Here is a 20,255-nt window from a genome sequence, read left to right on the forward strand (position 1 = left end):
TCCATCTTGGACAAATTATTTGATATCTTTTCTGATATTGCTGGTCTGAAATCTATTAGTGGTCACGTGAGTTATGAAAGCTTATTTTGAAAAAAAAAAAACAGAATACTCCACTCAACAAGAAAGGTAAAATTTGAATGCAGTCAAGTTTGTTAGACAAAGTGCTGCATCTCTTATGGAGCGTACACACGGTCAGATTTGTCAGACTTGTCAGATTTGTCAGATGAACGACTGAACGACTAAACGATTTGAACGATTTGACCAAAGTTTTGAACGATTTGAACGATTTGAACGATTGAACGATTTTTGACTGCATTAAAATGAATGGAATCGTCCAAGTCTGACTGCAAACCCATCAGATGTCAGATATCGTTATCTGACAAACGGGAACGCGCATCGTTGATCGTCCATCGTTCAGGCATGTCAGATATGAACGATTTTCCTTCAGATATGAACGACTGAACGATTTTTAAATCGTTATCGTCCATATCTGAAGAAAAAATCTGATCGTGTGTATGCACCATTAGATTGCAATGCCATGCTCTCAAAACAAACATCAATAAAAATGCCCTGTATGAGGATTGAACTCACGACCTTCAGATTATGAGACTGACGCGCTACCTACTGCGCTAACAAGGCTCCTGCCTTATTTACTTCATTTTTGAAATGGTGGGATTATTTTTGTTTAACAAAATAATGTCAGTGAAATGTTTTTTTTTATATTATATGAAACAGTGAAGGACGCAATCGACATCTTCCCATATGGTCTAGCGGTTAGGATTCCTGGTTTTCACCCAGGCGGCCCGGGTTCGACTCCCGGTATGGGAATACAACCTTATTGCTGTTTTAAGACAGATTCAAAAACAGAGGACCAAAAGATAATAATTGCAGCCAAGTGTTTCCTTCTGTCTGATTGGTACCTGATGTGGTCCCAATTGCACATGTGTGTTGCTTCTTCCAGTTATGACAATATTTATGCCATTATCATTTGTCTTTAACTGAAGACAGGTAAAATTTAAGATGTCCTGAATCTTTGTGAGAAATGGAATTGTGGCTCTTTGATTGCATTGCAAAGCTCTGAGGGAATAAAATCACAAAGAAGACTAGAACAATGCCTTGTGCTCCACTTTCTTCTGTATTGATTCCAATTCTGAGAAATAAATTATCACAATTCCCACTATTCTTGCTCTGAAATCATTCAGAAATAAACAAAAGATTGAGGGCACATGTCATCTTAGAAACAGAAAACTCCACCAATTCTTAGAGGAAAAATTTCCAAATGTTCTATCAATATTGTAAGTAACAGAATAGAGGCTTGGAGATTGCAATGTACCTCTATCAGGGCAAAAAGCATGAAACACAAAATAAAAAATTGTTGTAAATGTGATAAGTGATTTGAACACACCTTTGCCATTAATTAAGGTCTAAAATCCATTGGCGGTAAGATTTCTGAGGACAAAGTTTTGACTATGACCATGAAAAATGATTTCTATTAACTATTTTATATAAATAGGGTCCATCTTGGACAAATTATTTGATATCTTTTCTGATATTGCTGGTCTGAAATCTATTAGTGGTCACGTGAGTTATGAAAGCTTATTTTGAAAAAAAAAAAACAGAATACTCCACTCAACAAGAAAGGTAAAATTTGAATGCAGTCAAGTTTGTTAGACAAAGTGCTGCATCTCTTATGGAGCGTACACACGGTCAGATTTGTCAGACTTGTCAGATTTGTCAGATGAACGACTGAACGACTAAACGATTTGAACGATTTGAACGATTTGACCAAAGTTTTGAACGATTTGAACGATTGAACGATTTTTGACTGCATTAAAATGAATGGAATCGTCCAAGTCTGACTGCAAACCCATCAGATGTCACATATCGTTATCTGACAAACGGGAACGCGCATCGTTGATCGTCCATCGTTCAGGCATGTCAGATATGAACGATTTTCCTTCAGATATGAACGACTGAACGATTTTTAAATCGTTATCGTCCATATCTGAAGAAAAAATCTGATCGTGTGTATGCACCATTAGATTGCAATGCCATGCTCTCAAAACAAACATCAATAAAAATGCCCTGTGTGAGGATTGAACTCACGACCTTCAGATTATGAGACTGACGCGCTACCTACTGCGCTAACAAGGCTCCCGCCTTATTTACTTCATTTTTGACATGGTGGGATTATTTTTGTTTAACAAAATAATGTCAGTGAAATGTTTTTTTTTTATATTATATGAAACAGTGAAGGACGCAATCAACATCTTCCCATATGGTCTAGCGGTTAGGATTCCTGGTTTTCACCCAGGCGGCCCGGGTTCGACTCCCGGTATGGGAATACAACCTTATTGCTGTTTTAAGACAGATTCAAAAACAGAGGACCAAAAGATAATAATTGCAGCCAAGTGTTTCCTTCTGTCTGATTGGTACCTGATGTGGTCCCAATTGCACATGTGTGTTGCTTCTTCCAGTTATGACAATATTTATGCCATTATCATTTGTCTTTAACTGAAGACAGGTAAAATTTAAGATGTCCTGAATCTTTGTGAGAAATGGAATTGTGGCTCTTTGATTGCATTGCAAAGCTCTGAGGGAATAAAATCACAAAGAAGACTAGAACAATGCCTTGTGCTCCACTTTCTTCTGTATTGATTCCAATTCTGAGAAATAAATTATCACAATTCCCACTATTCTTGCTCTGAAATCATTCAGAAATAAACAAAAGATTGAGGGCACATGTCATCTTAGAAACAGAAAACTCCACCAATTCTTAGAGGAAAAATTTCCAAATGTTCTATCAATATTGTAAGTAACAGAATAGAGGCTTGGAGATTGCAATGTACCTCTATCAGGGCAAAAAGCATGAAACACAAAATAAAAAATTGTTGTAAATGTGATAAGTGATTTGAACACACCTTTGCCATTAATTAAGGTCTAAAATCCATTGGCGGTAAGATTTCTGAGGACAAAGTTTTGACTATGACCATGAAAAATGATTTCTATTAACTATTTTATATAAATAGGGTCCATCTTGGACAAATTATTTGATATCTTTTCTGATATTGCTGGTCTGAAATCTATTAGTGGTCACGTGAGTTATGAAAGCTTATTTTGAAAAAAAAAAACAGAATACTCCACTCAACAAGAAAGGAATTTGAATGCAGTCAAGTTTGTTAGACAAAGTGCTGCATCTTTTAGATTGCAATGCCATGCTCTCAAAACAAACATCAATAAAAATGCCCTGTGTGAGGATTGAACTCACGACCTTCAGATTATGAGACTGACGCGCTACCTACTGCGCTAACAAGGCTCCTGCCTTATTTACTTCATTTTTGAAATGGTGGGATTATTTTTGTTTAACAAAATAATGTCAGTGAAATGTTTTTTTTTATATTATATGAAACAGTGAAGGACGCAATCGACATCTTCCCATATGGTCTAGCGGTTAGGATTCCTTGTTTTCACCCAGGCGGCCCGGGTTCGACTCCCGGTATTGGAATACAACCCTATTTCTGTTTTAAGACAGATTCAAAAACAGAGGACCAAAAGATAATAATTGCAGCCAAGTGTTTCCTTCTGTCTGATTGGTACCTGATGTGGTCCCAATTGCACATGTGTGTTGCTTCTTCCAGTTATGACAATATTTATGCCATTATCATTTGTCTTTAACTGAAGACAGGTAAAATTTAAGATGTCCTGAATCTTTGTGAGAAATGGAATTGTGGCTCTTTGATTGCATTGCAAAGCTCTGAGGGAATAAAATCACAAAGAAGACTAGAACAATGCCTTGTGCTCCACTTTCTTCTGTATTGATTCCAATTCTGAGAAATAAATTATCACAATTCCCACTATTCTTGCTCTGAAATCATTCAGAAATAAACAAAAGATTGAGGGCACATGTCATCTTAGAAACAGAAAACTCCACCAATTCTTAGAGGAAAAATTTCCAAATGTTCTATCAATATTGTAAGTAACAGAATAGAGGCTTGGAGATTGCAATGTACCTCTATCAGGGCAAAAAGCATGAAACACAAAATAAAAAATTGTTGTAAATGTGATAAGTGATTTGAACACACCTTTGCCATTAATTAAGGTCTAAAATCCATTGGCGGTAAGATTTCTGAGGACAAAGTTTTGACTATGACCATGAAAAATGATTTCTATTAACTATTTTATATAAATAGGGTCCATCTTGGACAAATTATTTGATATCTTTTCTGATATTGCTGGTCTGAAATCTATTAGTGGTCACGTGAGTTATGAAAGCTTATTTTGAAAAAAAAAAAACAGAATACTCCACTCAACAAGAAAGGTAAAATTTGAATGCAGTCAAGTTTGTTAGACAAAGTGCTGCATCTCTTATGGAGCGTACACACGGTCAGATTTGTCAGACTTGTCAGATTTGTCAGATGAACGACTGAACGACTAAACGATTTGAACGATTTGACCAAAGTTTTGAACGATTTGAACGATTTGAACGATTGAACGATTTTTGACTGCATTAAAATGAATGGAATCGTCCAAGTCTGACTGCAAACCCATCAGATGTCAGATATCGTTATCTGACAAACGGGAACGCGCATCGTTGATCGTCCATCGTTCAGGCATGTCAGATATGAACGATTTTCCTTCAGATATGAACGACTGAACGATTTTTAAATCGTTATCGTCCATATCTGAAGAAAAAATCTGATCGTGTGTATGCACCATTAGATTGCAATGCCATGCTCTCAAAACAAACATCAATAAAAATGCCCTGTGTGAGGATTGAACTCACGACCTTCAGATTATGAGACTGACGCGCTACCTACTGCGCTAACAAGGCTCCTGCCTTATTTACTTCATTTTTGAAATGGTGGGATTATTTTTGTTTAACAAAATAATGTCAGTGAAATGTTTTTTTTTATATTATATGAAACAGTGAAGGACGCAATCGACATCTTCCCATATGGTCTAGCGGTTAGGATTCCTGGTTTTCACCCAGGCGGCCCGGGTTCGACTCCCGGTATGGGAATACAACCCTATTTCTGTTTTAAGACAGATTCAAAAACAGAGGACCAAAAGATAATAATTGCAGCCAAGTGTTTCCTTCTGTCTGATTGGTACCTGATGTGGTCCCAATTGCACATGTGTGTTGCTTCTTCCAGTTATGACAATATTTATGCCATTATCATTTGTCTTTAACTGAAGACAGGTAAAATTTAAGATGTCCTGAATCTTTGTGAGAAATGGAATTGTGGCTCTTTGATTGCATTGCAAAGCTCTGAGGGAATAAAATCACAAAGAAGACTAGAACAATGCCTTGTGCTCCACTTTCTTCTGTATTGATTCCAATTCTGAGAAATAAATTATCACAATTCCCACTATTCTTGCTCTGAAATCATTCAGAAATAAACAAAAGATTGAGGGCACATGTCATCTTAGAAACAGAAAACTCCACCAATTCTTAGAGGAAAAATTTCCAAATGTTCTATCAATATTGTAAGTAACAGAATAGAGGCTTGGAGATTGCAATGTACCTCTATCAGGGCAAAAAGCATGAAACACAAAATAAAAAATTGTTGTAAATGTGATAAGTGATTTGAACACACCTTTGCCATTAATTAAGGTCTAAAATCCATTGGCGGTAAGATTTCTGAGGACAAAGTTTTGACTATGACCATGAAAAATGATTTCTATTAACTATTTTATATAAATAGGGTCCATCTTGGACAAATTATTTGATATCTTTTCTGATATTGCTGGTCTGAAATCTATTAGTGGTCACATGAGTTATGAAAGCTTATTTTGAAAAAAAAAAAGCAGAATACTCCACTCAACAAGAAAGGTAAAATTTGAATGCAGTCAAGTTTGTTAGACAAAGTGCTGCATCTCTTAGATTGCAATGCCATGCTCTCAAAACAAACATCAATAAAAATGCCCTGTGTGAGGATTGAACTCACGACCTTCAGATTATGAGACTGATGCGCTACCTACTGCGCTAACAAGGCTCCTGCCTTATTTACTTCATTTTTGAAATGGTGGGATTATTTTTGTTTAACAAAATAATGTCAGTGAAATGTTTTTTTTTATATTATATGAAACAGTGAAGGACGCAATCGACATCTTCCCATATGGTCTAGCGGTTAGGATTCCTGGTTTTCACCCAGGCGGCCCGGGTTCGACTCCCGGTATGGGAATACAACCCTATTTCTGTTTTAAGACAGATTCAAAAACAGAGGACCAAAAGATAATAATTGCAGCCAAGTGTTTCCTTCTGTCTGATTGGTACCTGATGTGGTCCCAATTGCACATGTGTGTTGCTTCTTCCAGTTATGACAATATTTATGCCATTATCATTTGTCTTTAACTGAAGACAGGTAAAATTTAAGATGTCCTGAATCTTTGTGAGAAATGGAATTGTGGCTCTTTGATTGCATTGCAAAGCTCTGAGGGAATAAAATCACAAAGAAGACTAGAACAATGCCTTGTGCTCCACTTTCTTCTGTATTGATTCCAATTCTGAGAAATAAATTATCACAATTCCCACTATTCTTGCTCTGAAATCATTCAGAAATAAACAAAAGATTGAGGGCACATGTCATCTTAGAAACAGAAAACTCCACCAATTCTTAGAGGAAAAATTTCCAAATGTTCTATCAATATTGTAAGTAACAGAATAGAGGCTTGGAGATTGCAATGTACCTCTATCAGGGCAAAAAGCATGAAACACAAAATAAAAAATTGTTGTAAATGTGATAAGTGATTTGAACACACCTTTGCCATTAATTAAGGTCTAAAATCCATTGGCGGTAAGATTTCTGAGGACAAAGTTTTGACTATGACCATGAAAAATGATTTCTATTAACTATTTTATATAAATAGGGTCCATCTTGGACAAATTATTTGATATCTTTTCTGATATTGCTGGTCTGAAATCTATTAGTGGTCACGTGAGTTATGAAAGCTTATTTTGAAAAAAAAAAAACAGAATACTCCACTCAACAAGAAAGGTAAAATTTGAATGCAGTCAAGTTTGTTAGACAAAGTGCTGCATCTCTTATGGAGCGTACACACGGTCAGATTTGTCAGACTTGTCAGATTTGTCAGATGAACGACTGAACGACTAAACGATTTGAACGATTTGACCAAAGTTTTGAACGATTTGAACGATTTGAACGATTGAACGATTTTTGACTGCATTAAAATGAATGGAATCGTCCAAGTCTGACTGCAAACCCATCAGATGTCAGATATCGTTATCTGACAAACGGGAACGCGCATCGTTGATCGTCCATCGTTCAGGCATGTCAGATATGAACGATTTTCCTTCAGATATGAACGACTGAACGATTTTTAAATCGTTATCGTCCATATCTGAAGAAAAAATCTGATCGTGTGTATGCACCATTAGATTGCAATGCCATGCTCTCAAAACAAACATCAATAAAAATGCCCTGTGTGAGGATTGAACTCACGACCTTCAGATTATGAGACTGACGCTACCTACTGCGCTAACAAGGCTCCTGCCTTATTTACTTCATTTTTGAAATGGTGGGATTATTTTTGTTTAACAAAATAATGTCAGTGAAATGTTTTTTTTTATATTATATGAAACAGTGAAGGACACAATTGACATCTTCCCATATGGTCTAGCGGTTAGGATTCCTGGTTTTCACCCAGGCGGCCCGGGTTCGACTCCCGGTATGGGAATACAACCTTATTGCTGTTTTAAGACAGATTCAAAAACAGAGGACCAAAAGATAATAATTGCAGCCAAGTGTTTCCTTCTGTCTGATTGGTACCTGATGTGGTCCCAATTGCACATGTGTGTTGCTTCTTCCAGTTATGACAATATTTATGCCATTATCATTTGTCTTTAACTGAAGACAGGTAAAATTTAAGATGTCCTGAATCTTTGTGAGAAATGGAATTGTGGCTCTTTGATTGCATTGCAAAGCTCTGAGGGAATAAAATCACAAAGAAGACTAGAACAATGCCTTGTGCTCCACTTTCTTCTGTATTGATTCCAATTCTGAGAAATAAATTATCACAATTCCCACTATTCTTGCTCTGAAATCATTCAGAAATAAACAAAAGATTGAGGGCACATGTCATCTTAGAAACAGAAAACTCCACCAATTCTTAGAGGAAAAATTTCCAAATGTTCTATCAATATTGTAAGTAACAGAATAGAGGCTTGGAGATTGCAATGTACCTCTATCAGGGCAAAAAGCATGAAACACAAAATAAAAAATTGTTGTAAATGTGATAAGTGATTTGAACACACCTTTGCCATTAATTAAGGTCTAAAATCCATTGGCGGTAAGATTTCTGAGGACAAAGTTTTGACTATGACCATGAAAAATGATTTCTATTAACTATTTTATATAAATAGGGTCCATCTTGGACAAATTATTTGATATCTTTTCTGATATTGCTGGTCTGAAATCTATTAGTGGTCACGTGAGTTATGAAAGCTTATTTTGAAAAAAAAAAAGCAGAATACTCCACTCAACAAGAAAGGTAAAATTTGAATGCAGTCAAGTTTGTTAGACAAAGTGCTGCATCTCTTATGGAGCGTACACACGGTCAGATTTGTCAGACTTGTCAGATTTGTCAGATGAACGACTGAACGACTAAACGATTTGAACGATTTGACCAAAGTTTTGAACGATTTGAACGATTTGAACGATTGAACGATTTTTGACTGCATTAAAATGAATGGAATCGTCCAAGTCTGACTGCAAACCCATCAGATGTCAGATATCGTTATCTGACAAACGGGAACGCGCATCGTTGATCGTCCATCGTTCAGGCATGTCAGATATGAACGATTTTCCTTCAGATATGAACGACTGAACGATTTTTAAATCGTTATCGTCCATATCTGAAGAAAAAATCTGATCGTGTGTATGCACCATTAGATTGCAATGCCATGCTCTCAAAACAAACATCAATAAAAATGCCCTGTGTGAGGATTGAACTCACGACCTTCAGATTATGAGACTGACGCTACCTACTGCGCTAACAAGGCTCCTGCCTTATTTACTTCATTTTTGACATGGTGGGATTATTTTTGTTTAACAAAATAATGTCAGTGAAATGTTTTTTTTTATATTATATGAAACAGTGAAGGACGCAATCGACATCTTCCCATATGGTCTAGCGGTTAGGATTCCTGGTTTTCACCCAGGCGGCCCGGGTTCGACTCCCGGTATGGGAATACAACCCTATTTCTGTTTTAAGACAGATTCAAAAACAGAGGACCAAAAGATAATAATTGCAGCCAAGTGTTTCCTTCTGTCTGATTGGTACCTGATGTGGTCCCAATTGCACATGTGTGTTGCTTCTTCCAGTTATGACAATATTTATGCCATTATCATTTGTCTTTAACTGAAGACAGGTAAAATTTAAGATGTCCTGAATCTTTGTGAGAAATGGAATTGTGGCTCTTTGATTGCATTGCAAAGCTCTGAGGGAATAAAATCACAAAGAAGACTAGAACAATGCCTTGTGCTCCACTTTCTTCTGTATTGATTCCAATTCTGAGAAATAAATTATCACAATTCCCACTATTCTTGCTCTGAAATCATTCAGAAATAAACAAAAGATTGAGGGCACATGTCATCTTAGAAACAGAAAACTCCACCAATTCTTAGAGGAAAAATTTCCAAATGTTCTATCAATATTGTAAGTAACAGAATAGAGGCTTGGAGATTGCAATGTACCTCTATCAGGGCAAAAAGCATGAAACACAAAATAAAAAATTGTTGTAAATGTGATAAGTGATTTGAACACACCTTTGCCATTAATTAAGGTCTAAAATCCATTGGCGGTAAGATTTCTGAGGACAAAGTTTTGACTATGACCATGAAAAATGATTTCTATTAACTATTTTATATAAATAGGGTCCATCTTGGACAAATTATTTGATATCTTTTCTGATATTGCTGGTCTGAAATCTATTAGTGGTCACGTGAGTTATGAAAGCTTATTTTGAAAAAAAAAAAACAGAATACTCCACTCAACAAGAAAGGTAAAATTTGAATGCAGTCAAGTTTGTTAGACAAAGTGCTGCATCTCTTATGGAGCGTACACACGGTCAGATTTGTCAGACTTGTCAGATTTGTCAGATGAACGACTGAACGACTAAACGATTTGAACGATTTGACCAAAGTTTTGAACGATTTGAACGATTTGAACGATTGAACGATTTTTGACTGCATTAAAATGAATGGAATCGTCCAAGTCTGACTGCAAACCCATCAGATGTCAGATATCGTTATCTGACAAACGGGAACGCGCATCGTTGATCGTCCATCGTTCAGGCATGTCAGATATGAACGATTTTCCTTCAGATATGAACGACTGAACGATTTTTAAATCGTTATCGTCCATATCTGAAGAAAAAATCTGATCGTGTGTATGCACCATTAGATTGCAATGCCATGCTCTCAAAACAAACATCAATAAAAATGCCCTGTGTGAGGATTGAACTCACGACCTTCAGATTATGAGACTGACGCTACCTACTGCGCTAACAAGGCTCCTGCCTTATTTACTTCATTTTTGAAATGGTGGGATTATTTTTGTTTAACAAAATAATGTCAGTGAAATGTTTTTTTTTATATTATATGAAACAGTGAAGGACACAATTGACATCTTCCCATATGGTCTAGCGGTTAGGATTCCTGGTTTTCACCCAGGCGGCCCGGGTTCGACTCCCGGTATGGGAATACAACCTTATTGCTGTTTTAAGACAGATTCAAAAACAGAGGACCAAAAGATAATAATTGCAGCCAAGTGTTTCCTTCTGTCTGATTGGTACCTGATGTGGTCCCAATTGCACATGTGTGTTGCTTCTTCCAGTTATGACAATATTTATGCCATTATCATTTGTCTTTAACTGAAGACAGGTAAAATTTAAGATGTCCTGAATCTTTGTGAGAAATGGAATTGTGGCTCTTTGATTGCATTGCAAAGCTCTGAGGGAATAAAATCACAAAGAAGACTAGAACAATGCCTTGTGCTCCACTTTCTTCTGTATTGATTCCAATTCTGAGAAATAAATTATCACAATTCCCACTATTCTTGCTCTGAAATCATTCAGAAATAAACAAAAGATTGAGGGCACATGTCATCTTAGAAACAGAAAACTCCACCAATTCTTAGAGGAAAAATTTCCAAATGTTCTATCAATATTGTAAGTAACAGAATAGAGGCTTGGAGATTGCAATGTACCTCTATCAGGGCAAAAAGCATGAAACACAAAATAAAAAATTGTTGTAAATGTGATAAGTGATTTGAACACACCTTTGCCATTAATTAAGGTCTAAAATCCATTGGCGGTAAGATTTCTGAGGACAAAGTTTTGACTATGACCATGAAAAATGATTTCTATTAACTATTTTATATAAATAGGGTCCATCTTGGACAAATTATTTGATATCTTTTCTGATATTGCTGGTCTGAAATCTATTAGTGGTCACGTGAGTTATGAAAGCTTATTTTGAAAAAAAAAAAGCAGAATACTCCACTCAACAAGAAAGGTAAAATTTGAATGCAGTCAAGTTTGTTAGACAAAGTGCTGCATCTCTTATGGAGCGTACACACGGTCAGATTTGTCAGACTTGTCAGATTTGTCAGATGAACGACTGAACGACTAAACGATTTGAACGATTTGACCAAAGTTTTGAACGATTTGAACGATTTGAACGATTGAACGATTTTTGACTGCATTAAAATGAATGGAATCGTCCAAGTCTGACTGCAAACCCATCAGATGTCAGATATCGTTATCTGACAAACGGGAACGCGCATCGTTGATCGTCCATCGTTCAGGCATGTCAGATATGAACGATTTTCCTTCAGATATGAACGACTGAACGATTTTTAAATCGTTATCGTCCATATCTGAAGAAAAAATCTGATCGTGTGTATGCACCATTAGATTGCAATGCCATGCTCTCAAAACAAACATCAATAAAAATGCCCTGTGTGAGGATTGAACTCACGACCTTCAGATTATGAGACTGACGCTACCTACTGCGCTAACAAGGCTCCTGCCTTATTTACTTCATTTTTGACATGGTGGGATTATTTTTGTTTAACAAAATAATGTCAGTGAAATGTTTTTTTTTATATTATATGAAACAGTGAAGGACGCAATCGACATCTTCCCATATGGTCTAGCGGTTAGGATTCCTGGTTTTCACCCAGGCGGCCCGGGTTCGACTCCCGGTATGGGAATACAACCCTATTTCTGTTTTAAGACAGATTCAAAAACAGAGGACCAAAAGATAATAATTGCAGCCAAGTGTTTCCTTCTGTCTGATTGGTACCTGATGTGGTCCCAATTGCACATGTGTGTTGCTTCTTCCAGTTATGACAATATTTATGCCATTATCATTTGTCTTTAACTGAAGACAGGTAAAATTTAAGATGTCCTGAATCTTTGTGAGAAATGGAATTGTGGCTCTTTGATTGCATTGCAAAGCTCTGAGGGAATAAAATCACAAAGAAGACTAGAACAATGCCTTGTGCTCCACTTTCTTCTGTATTGATTCCAATTCTGAGAAATAAATTATCACAATTCCCACTATTCTTGCTCTGAAATCATTCAGAAATAAACAAAAGATTGAGGGCACATGTCATCTTAGAAACAGAAAACTCCACCAATTCTTAGAGGAAAAATTTCCAAATGTTCTATCAATATTGTAAGTAACAGAATAGAGGCTTGGAGATTGCAATGTACCTCTATCAGGGCAAAAAGCATGAAACACAAAATAAAAAATTGTTGTAAATGTGATAAGTGATTTGAACACACCTTTGCCATTAATTAAGGTCTAAAATCCATTGGCGGTAAGATTTCTGAGGACAAAGTTTTGACTATGACCATGAAAAATGATTTCTATTAACTATTTTATATAAATAGGGTCCATCTTGGACAAATTATTTGATATCTTTTCTGATATTGCTGGTCTGAAATCTATTAGTGGTCACGTGAGTTATGAAAGCTTATTTTGAAAAAAAAAAAACAGAATACTCCACTCAACAAGAAAGGTAAAATTTGAATGCAGTCAAGTTTGTTAGACAAAGTGCTGCATCTCTTATGGAGCGTACACACGGTCAGATTTGTCAGACTTGTCAGATTTGTCAGATGAACGACTGAACGACTAAACGATTTGAACGATTTGACCAAAGTTTTGAACGATTTGAACGATTTGAACGATTGAACGATTTTTGACTGCATTAAAATGAATGGAATCGTCCAAGTCTGACTGCAAACCCATCAGATGTCAGATATCGTTATCTGACAAACGGGAACGCGCATCGTTGATCGTCCATCGTTCAGGCATGTCAGATATGAACGATTTTCCTTCAGATATGAACGACTGAACGATTTTTAAATCGTTATCGTCCATATCTGAAGAAAAAATCTGATCGTGTGTATGCACCATTAGATTGCAATGCCATGCTCTCAAAACAAACATCAATAAAAATGCCCTGTGTGAGGATTGAACTCACGACCTTCAGATTATGAGACTGACGCTACCTACTGCGCTAACAAGGCTCCTGCCTTATTTACTTCATTTTTGAAATGGTGGGATTATTTTTGTTTAACAAAATAATGTCAGTGAAATGTTTTTTTTTATATTATATGAAACAGTGAAGGACACAATTGACATCTTCCCATATGGTCTAGCGGTTAGGATTCCTGGTTTTCACCCAGGCGGCCCGGGTTCGACTCCCGGTATGGGAATACAACCTTATTGCTGTTTTAAGACAGATTCAAAAACAGAGGACCAAAAGATAATAATTGCAGCCAAGTGTTTCCTTCTGTCTGATTGGTACCTGATGTGGTCCCAATTGCACATGTGTGTTGCTTCTTCCAGTTATGACAATATTTATGCCATTATCATTTGTCTTTAACTGAAGACAGGTAAAATTTAAGATGTCCTGAATCTTTGTGAGAAATGGAATTGTGGCTCTTTGATTGCATTGCAAAGCTCTGAGGGAATAAAATCACAAAGAAGACTAGAACAATGCCTTGTGCTCCACTTTCTTCTGTATTGATTCCAATTCTGAGAAATAAATTATCACAATTCCCACTATTCTTGCTCTGAAATCATTCAGAAATAAACAAAAGATTGAGGGCACATGTCATCTTAGAAACAGAAAACTCCACCAATTCTTAGAGGAAAAATTTCCAAATGTTCTATCAATATTGTAAGTAACAGAATAGAGGCTTGGAGATTGCAATGTACCTCTATCAGGGCAAAAAGCATGAAACACAAAATAAAAAATTGTTGTAAATGTGATAAGTGATTTGAACACACCTTTGCCATTAATTAAGGTCTAAAATCCATTGGCGGTAAGATTTCTGAGGACAAAGTTTTGACTATGACCATGAAAAATGATTTCTATTAACTATTTTATATAAATAGGGTCCATCTTGGACAAATTATTTGATATCTTTTCTGATATTGCTGGTCTGAAATCTATTAGTGGTCACGTGAGTTATGAAAGCTTATTTTGAAAAAAAAAAAGCAGAATACTCCACTCAACAAGAAAGGTAAAATTTGAATGCAGTCAAGTTTGTTAGACAAAGTGCTGCATCTCTTATGGAGCGTACACACGGTCAGATTTGTCAGACTTGTCAGATTTGTCAGATGAACGACTGAACGACTAAACGATTTGAACGATTTGACCAAAGTTTTGAACGATTTGAACGATTTGAACGATTGAACGATTTTTGACTGCATTAAAATGAATGGAATCGTCCAAGTCTGACTGCAAACCCATCAGATGTCAGATATCGTTATCTGACAAACGGGAACGCGCATCGTTGATCGTCCATCGTTCAGGCATGTCAGATATGAACGATTTTCCTTCAGATATGAACGACTGAACGATTTTTAAATCGTTATCGTCCATATCTGAAGAAAAAATCTGATCGTGTGTATGCACCATTAGATTGCAATGCCATGCTCTCAAAACAAACATCAATAAAAATGCCCTGTGTGAGGATTGAACTCACGACCTTCAGATTATGAGACTGACGCGCTACCTACTGCGCTAACAAGGCTCCTGCCTTATTTACTTCATTTTTGACATGGTGGGATTATTTTTGTTTAACAAAATAATGTCAGTGAAATGTTTTTTTTTTATATTATATGAAACAGTGAAGGACACAATCGACATTTTCCCATATGGTCTCGCGGTTAGGATTTCTGGTTTTCACCCAGGCGGCCCGGGTTCGACTCCCGGTATGGGAATACAACCTTATTGCTGTTTTAAGACAGATTCAAAAACAGAGGACCAAAAGATAATAATTGCAGCCAAGTGTTTCCTTCTGTCTGATTGGTACCTGATGTGGTCCCAATTGCACATGTGTGTTGCTTCTTCCAGTTATGACAATATTTATGCCATTATCATTTGTCTTTAACTGAAGACAGGTAAAATTTAAGATGTCCTGAATCTTTGTGAGAAATGGAATTGTGGCTCTTTGATTGCATTGCAAAGCTCTGAGGGAATAAAATCACAAAGAAGACTAGAACAATGCCTTGTGCTCCACTTTCTTCTGTATTGATTCCAATTCTGAGAAATAAATTATCACAATTCCCACTATTCTTGCTCTGAAATCATTCAGAAATAAACAAAAGATTGAGGGCACATGTCATCTTAGAAACAGAAAACTCCACCAATTCTTAGAGGAAAAATTTCCAAATGTTCTATCAATATTGTAAGTAACAGAATAGAGGCTTGGAGATTGCAATGTACCTCTATCAGGGCAAAAAGCATGAAACACAAAATAAAAAATTGTTGTAAATGTGATAAGTGATTTGAACACACCTTTGCCATTAATTAAGGTCTAAAATCCATTGGCGGTAAGATTTCTGAGGACAAAGTTTTGACTATGACCATGAAAAATGATTTCTATTAACTATTTTATATAAATAGGGTCCATCTTGGACAAATTATTTGATATCTTTTCTGATATTGCTGGTCTGAAATCTATTAGTGGTCACGTGAGTTATGAAAGCTTATTTTGAAAAAAAAAAAGCAGAATACTCCACTCAACAAGAAAGGTAAAATTTGAATGCAGTCAAGTTTGTTAGACAAAGTGCTGCATCTCTTATGGAGCGTACACACGGTCAGATTTGTCAGACTTGTCAGATTTGTCAGATGAACGACTGAACGACTAAACGATTTGAACGATTTGACCAAAGTTTTGAACGATTTGAACGATTTGAACGATTGAACGATTTTTGACTGCATTAAAATGAATGGAATCGTCCAAGTCTGACTGCAAACCCATCAGATGTCAGATATCGTTATCTGACAAACGGGAACGCGCATCGTTGATCGTCCATCGTTCAGGCATGTCAGATATGAACGATTTTCCTTCAGATATGAACGACTGAACGATTTTTAAATCGTTATCGTCCATATCTGAAGAAAAAATCTGATCGTGTGTATGCACCATTAGATTGCAATGCCATGCTCTCAAAACAAACATCAATAAAAATGCCCTGTGTGAGGATTGAACTCACGACCTTCAGATTATGAGACTGACGCGCTACCTACTGCGCTAACAAGGCTCCTGCCTTATTTACTTCATTTTTGACATGGTGGGATTATTTTTGTTTAACAAAATAATGTCAGTGAAATGTTTTTTTTTTATATTATATGAAACAGTGAAGGACACAATCGACATTTTCCCATATGGTCTCGCGGTTAGGATTTCTGGTTTTCACCCAGGCGGCCCGGGTTCGACTCCCGGTATGGGAATACAACCTTATTGCTGTTTTAAGACAGATTCAAAAACAGAGGACCAAAAGATAATAATTGCAGCCAAGTGTTTCCTTCTGTCTGATTGGTACCTGATGTGGTCCCAATTGCACATGTGTGTTGCTTCTTCCAGTTATGACAATATTTATGCCATTATCATTTGTCTTTAACTGAAGACAGGTAAAATTTAAGATGTCCTGAATCTTTGTGAGAAATGGAATTGTGGCTCTTTGATTGCATTGCAAAGCTCTGAGGGAATAAAATCACAAAGAAGACTAGAACAATGCCTTGTGCTCCACTTTCTTCTGTATTGATTCCAATTCTGAGAAATAAATTATCACAATTCCCACTATTCTTGCTCTGAAATCATTCAGAAATAAACAAAAGATTGAGGGCACATGTCATCTTAGAAACAGAAAACTCCACCAATTCTTAGAGGAAAAATTTCCAAATGTTCTATCAATATTGTAAGTAACAGAATAGAGGCTTGGAGATTGCAATGTACCTCTATCAGGGCAAAAAGCATGAAACACAAAATAAAAAATTGTTGTAAATGTGATAAGTGATTTGAACACACCTTTGCCATTAATTAAGGTCTAAAATCCATTGGCGGTAAGATTTCTGAGGACAAAGTTTTGACTATGACCATGAAAAATGATTTCTATTAACTATTTTATATAAATAGGGTCCATCTTGGACAAATTATTTGATATCTTTTCTGATATTGCTGGTCTGAAATCTATTAGTGGTCACGTGAGTTATGAAAGCTTATTTTGAAAAAAAAAAAGCAGAATACTCCACTCAACAAGAAAGGTAAAATTTGAATGCAGTCAAGTTTGTTAGCCAAAGTGCTGCATCTCTTATGGAGCGTACACACGGTCAGATTTGTCAGACTTGTCAGATTTGTCAGATGAACGACTGAACGACTAAACGATTTGAACGATTTGACCAAAGTTTTGAACGATTTGAACGATTTGAACGATTGAACGATTTTTGACTGCATTAAAATGAATGGAATCGTCCAAGTCTGACTGCAAACCCATCAGATGTCAGATATCGTTATCTGACAAACGGGAACGCGCATCGTTGATCGTCCATCGTTCAGGCATGTCAGATATGAACGATTTTCCTTCAGATATGAACGACTGAACGATTTTTAAATCGTTATCGTCCATATCTGAAGAAAAAATCTGATCGTGTGTATGCACCATTAGATTGCAATGCCATGCTCTCAAAACAAACATCAATAAAAATGCCCTGTGTGAGGATTGAACTCACGACCTTCAGATTATGAGACTGACGCGCTACCTACTGCGCTAACAAGGCTCCTGCCTTATTTACTTCATTTTTGACATGGTGGGATTATTTTTGTTTAACAAAATAATGTCAGTGAAATGTTTTTTTTTTATATTATATGAAACAGTGAAGGACACAATCGACATTTTCCCATATGGTCTCGCGGTTAGGATTTCTGGTTTTCACCCAGGCGGCCCGGGTTCGACTCCCGGTATGGGAATACAACCTTATTGCTGTTTTAAGACAGATTCAAAAACAGAGGACCAAAAGATAATAATTGCAGCCAAGTGTTTCCTTCTGTCTGATTGGTACCTGATGTGGTCCCAATTGCACATGTGTGTTGCTTCTTCCAGTTATGACAATATTTATGCCATTATCATTTGTCTTTAACTGAAGACAGGTAAAATTTAAGATGTCCTGAATCTTTGTGAGAAATGGAATTGTGGCTCTTTGATTGCATTGCAAAGCTCTGAGGGAATAAAATCACAAAGAAGACTAGAACAATGCCTTGTGCTCCACTTTCTTCTGTATTGATTCCAATTCTGAGAAATAAATTATCACAATTCCCACTATTCTTGCTCTGAAATCATTCAGAAATAAACAAAAGATTGAGGGCACATGTCATCTTAGAAACAGAAAACTCCACCAATTCTTAGAGGAAAAATTTCCAAATGTTCTATCAATATTGTAAGTAACAGAATAGAGGCTTGGAGATTGCAATGTACCTCTATCAGGGCAAAAAGCATGAAACACAAAATAAAAAATTGTTGTAAATGTGATAAGTGATTTGAACACACCTTTGCCATTAATTAAGGTCTAAAATCCATTGGCGGTAAGATTTCTGAGGACAAAGTTTTGACTATGACCATGAAAAATGATTTCTATTAACTATTTTATATAAATAGGGTCCATCTTGGACAAATTATTTGATATCTTTTCTGATATTGCTGGTCTGAAATCTATTAGTGGTCACGTGAGTTATGAAAGCTTATTTTGAAAAAAAAAAAGCAGAATACTCCACTCAACAAGAAAGGTAAAATTTGAATGCAGTCAAGTTTGTTAGACAAAGTGCTGCATCTCTTATGGAGCGTACACACGGTCAGATTTGTCAGACTTGTCAGATTTGTCAGATGAACGACTGAACGACTAAACGATTTGAACGATTTGACCAAAGTTTTGAACGATTTGAACGATTTGAACGATTGAACGATTTTTGACTGCATTAAAATGAATGGAATCGTCCAAGTCTGACTGCAAACCCATCAGATGTCAGATATCGTTATCTGACAAACGGGAACGCGCATCGTTGATCGTCCATCGTTCAGGCATGTCAGATATGAACGATTTTCCTTCAGATATGAACGACTGAACGATTTTTAAATCGTTATCGTCCATATCTGAAGAAAAAATCTGATCGTGTGTATGCACCATTAGATTGCAATGCCATGCTCTCAAAACAAACATCAATAAAAATGCCCTGTGTGAGGATTGAACTCACGACCTTCAGATTATGAGACTGACGCGCTACCTACTGCGCTAACAAGGCTCCTGCCTTATTTACTTCATTTTTGACATGGTGGGATTATTTTTGTTTAACAAAATAATGTCAGTGAAATGTTTTTTTTTTATATTATATGAAACAGTGAAGGACACAATCGACATTTTCCCATATGGTCTCGCGGTTAGGATTTCTGGTTTTCACCCAGGCGGCCCGGGTTCGACTCCCGGTATGGGAATACAACCTTATTGCTGTTTTAAGACAGATTCAAAAACAGAGGACCAAAAGATAATAATTGCAGCCAAGTGTTTCCTTCTGTCTGATTGGTACCTGATGTGGTCCCAATTGCACATGTGTGTTGCTTCTTCCAGTTATGACAATATTTATGCCATTATCATTTGTCTTTAACTGAAGACAGGTAAAATTTAAGATGTCCTGAATCTTTGTGAGAAATGGAATTGTGGCTCTTTGATTGCATTGCAAAGCTCTGAGGGAATAAAATCACAAAGAAGACTAGAACAATGCCTTGTGCTCCACTTTCTTCTGTATTGATTCCAATTCTGAGAAATAAATTATCACAATTCCCACTATTCTTGCTCTGAAATCATTCAGAAATAAACAAAAGATTGAGGGCACATGTCATCTTAGAAACAGAAAACTCCACCAATTCTTAGAGGAA

The 20,255-nt window shown here is 36.4% G+C and overlaps 22 non-coding genes across 22 annotated transcripts; 13 read left to right on the forward strand and 9 right to left on the reverse strand.

Annotated features, from left to right (window-relative positions):
• Positions 1-566: 566 nt before the first annotated feature.
• Positions 567-639, reverse strand: TRNAM-CAU (transfer RNA methionine (anticodon CAU)). The gene has a single exon. It is a non-coding gene; the product is annotated as a tRNA-Met (tRNA).
• Positions 640-756: 117 nt separating this feature from the next.
• TRNAE-UUC (transfer RNA glutamic acid (anticodon UUC)) lies at positions 757-828 on the forward strand. The gene has a single exon. It is a non-coding gene; the product is annotated as a tRNA-Glu (tRNA).
• A 1,253-nt stretch (positions 829-2,081) lies between these two features.
• Positions 2,082-2,154, reverse strand: TRNAM-CAU (transfer RNA methionine (anticodon CAU)). Its single transcript has one exon. It is a non-coding gene; the product is annotated as a tRNA-Met (tRNA).
• Positions 2,155-2,272: 118 nt separating this feature from the next.
• Positions 2,273-2,344, forward strand: TRNAE-UUC (transfer RNA glutamic acid (anticodon UUC)). Its single transcript has one exon. It is a non-coding gene; the product is annotated as a tRNA-Glu (tRNA).
• An 899-nt stretch (positions 2,345-3,243) lies between these two features.
• TRNAM-CAU (transfer RNA methionine (anticodon CAU)) lies at positions 3,244-3,316 on the reverse strand. The gene has a single exon. It is a non-coding gene; the product is annotated as a tRNA-Met (tRNA).
• A 1,442-nt stretch (positions 3,317-4,758) lies between these two features.
• TRNAM-CAU (transfer RNA methionine (anticodon CAU)) lies at positions 4,759-4,831 on the reverse strand. The gene has a single exon. It is a non-coding gene; the product is annotated as a tRNA-Met (tRNA).
• A 117-nt stretch (positions 4,832-4,948) lies between these two features.
• TRNAE-UUC (transfer RNA glutamic acid (anticodon UUC)) lies at positions 4,949-5,020 on the forward strand. Its single transcript has one exon. It is a non-coding gene; the product is annotated as a tRNA-Glu (tRNA).
• A 903-nt stretch (positions 5,021-5,923) lies between these two features.
• Positions 5,924-5,996, reverse strand: TRNAM-CAU (transfer RNA methionine (anticodon CAU)). Its single transcript has one exon. It is a non-coding gene; the product is annotated as a tRNA-Met (tRNA).
• Positions 5,997-6,113: 117 nt separating this feature from the next.
• TRNAE-UUC (transfer RNA glutamic acid (anticodon UUC)) lies at positions 6,114-6,185 on the forward strand. The gene has a single exon. It is a non-coding gene; the product is annotated as a tRNA-Glu (tRNA).
• A 1,441-nt stretch (positions 6,186-7,626) lies between these two features.
• TRNAE-UUC (transfer RNA glutamic acid (anticodon UUC)) lies at positions 7,627-7,698 on the forward strand. Its single transcript has one exon. It is a non-coding gene; the product is annotated as a tRNA-Glu (tRNA).
• A 1,441-nt stretch (positions 7,699-9,139) lies between these two features.
• On the forward strand, positions 9,140-9,211 carry TRNAE-UUC (transfer RNA glutamic acid (anticodon UUC)). The gene has a single exon. It is a non-coding gene; the product is annotated as a tRNA-Glu (tRNA).
• Positions 9,212-10,652: 1,441 nt separating this feature from the next.
• On the forward strand, positions 10,653-10,724 carry TRNAE-UUC (transfer RNA glutamic acid (anticodon UUC)). The gene has a single exon. It is a non-coding gene; the product is annotated as a tRNA-Glu (tRNA).
• A 1,441-nt stretch (positions 10,725-12,165) lies between these two features.
• Positions 12,166-12,237, forward strand: TRNAE-UUC (transfer RNA glutamic acid (anticodon UUC)). Its single transcript has one exon. It is a non-coding gene; the product is annotated as a tRNA-Glu (tRNA).
• Positions 12,238-13,678: 1,441 nt separating this feature from the next.
• On the forward strand, positions 13,679-13,750 carry TRNAE-UUC (transfer RNA glutamic acid (anticodon UUC)). Its single transcript has one exon. It is a non-coding gene; the product is annotated as a tRNA-Glu (tRNA).
• A 1,253-nt stretch (positions 13,751-15,003) lies between these two features.
• On the reverse strand, positions 15,004-15,076 carry TRNAM-CAU (transfer RNA methionine (anticodon CAU)). Its single transcript has one exon. It is a non-coding gene; the product is annotated as a tRNA-Met (tRNA).
• A 118-nt stretch (positions 15,077-15,194) lies between these two features.
• Positions 15,195-15,266, forward strand: TRNAE-UUC (transfer RNA glutamic acid (anticodon UUC)). Its single transcript has one exon. It is a non-coding gene; the product is annotated as a tRNA-Glu (tRNA).
• A 1,253-nt stretch (positions 15,267-16,519) lies between these two features.
• On the reverse strand, positions 16,520-16,592 carry TRNAM-CAU (transfer RNA methionine (anticodon CAU)). The gene has a single exon. It is a non-coding gene; the product is annotated as a tRNA-Met (tRNA).
• A 118-nt stretch (positions 16,593-16,710) lies between these two features.
• TRNAE-UUC (transfer RNA glutamic acid (anticodon UUC)) lies at positions 16,711-16,782 on the forward strand. Its single transcript has one exon. It is a non-coding gene; the product is annotated as a tRNA-Glu (tRNA).
• A 1,253-nt stretch (positions 16,783-18,035) lies between these two features.
• On the reverse strand, positions 18,036-18,108 carry TRNAM-CAU (transfer RNA methionine (anticodon CAU)). The gene has a single exon. It is a non-coding gene; the product is annotated as a tRNA-Met (tRNA).
• A 118-nt stretch (positions 18,109-18,226) lies between these two features.
• Positions 18,227-18,298, forward strand: TRNAE-UUC (transfer RNA glutamic acid (anticodon UUC)). Its single transcript has one exon. It is a non-coding gene; the product is annotated as a tRNA-Glu (tRNA).
• Positions 18,299-19,551: 1,253 nt separating this feature from the next.
• TRNAM-CAU (transfer RNA methionine (anticodon CAU)) lies at positions 19,552-19,624 on the reverse strand. The gene has a single exon. It is a non-coding gene; the product is annotated as a tRNA-Met (tRNA).
• Positions 19,625-19,742: 118 nt separating this feature from the next.
• On the forward strand, positions 19,743-19,814 carry TRNAE-UUC (transfer RNA glutamic acid (anticodon UUC)). The gene has a single exon. It is a non-coding gene; the product is annotated as a tRNA-Glu (tRNA).
• Positions 19,815-20,255: the final 441 nt, after the last annotated feature.

The sequence above is a fragment of the Taudactylus pleione genome, unplaced genomic scaffold (genome assembly GCF_031769625.1).
Source record: "Taudactylus pleione unplaced genomic scaffold, aTauple2 ptg000248l, whole genome shotgun sequence".
Taxonomy (NCBI): domain Eukaryota; kingdom Metazoa; phylum Chordata; class Amphibia; order Anura; family Myobatrachidae; genus Taudactylus; species Taudactylus pleione.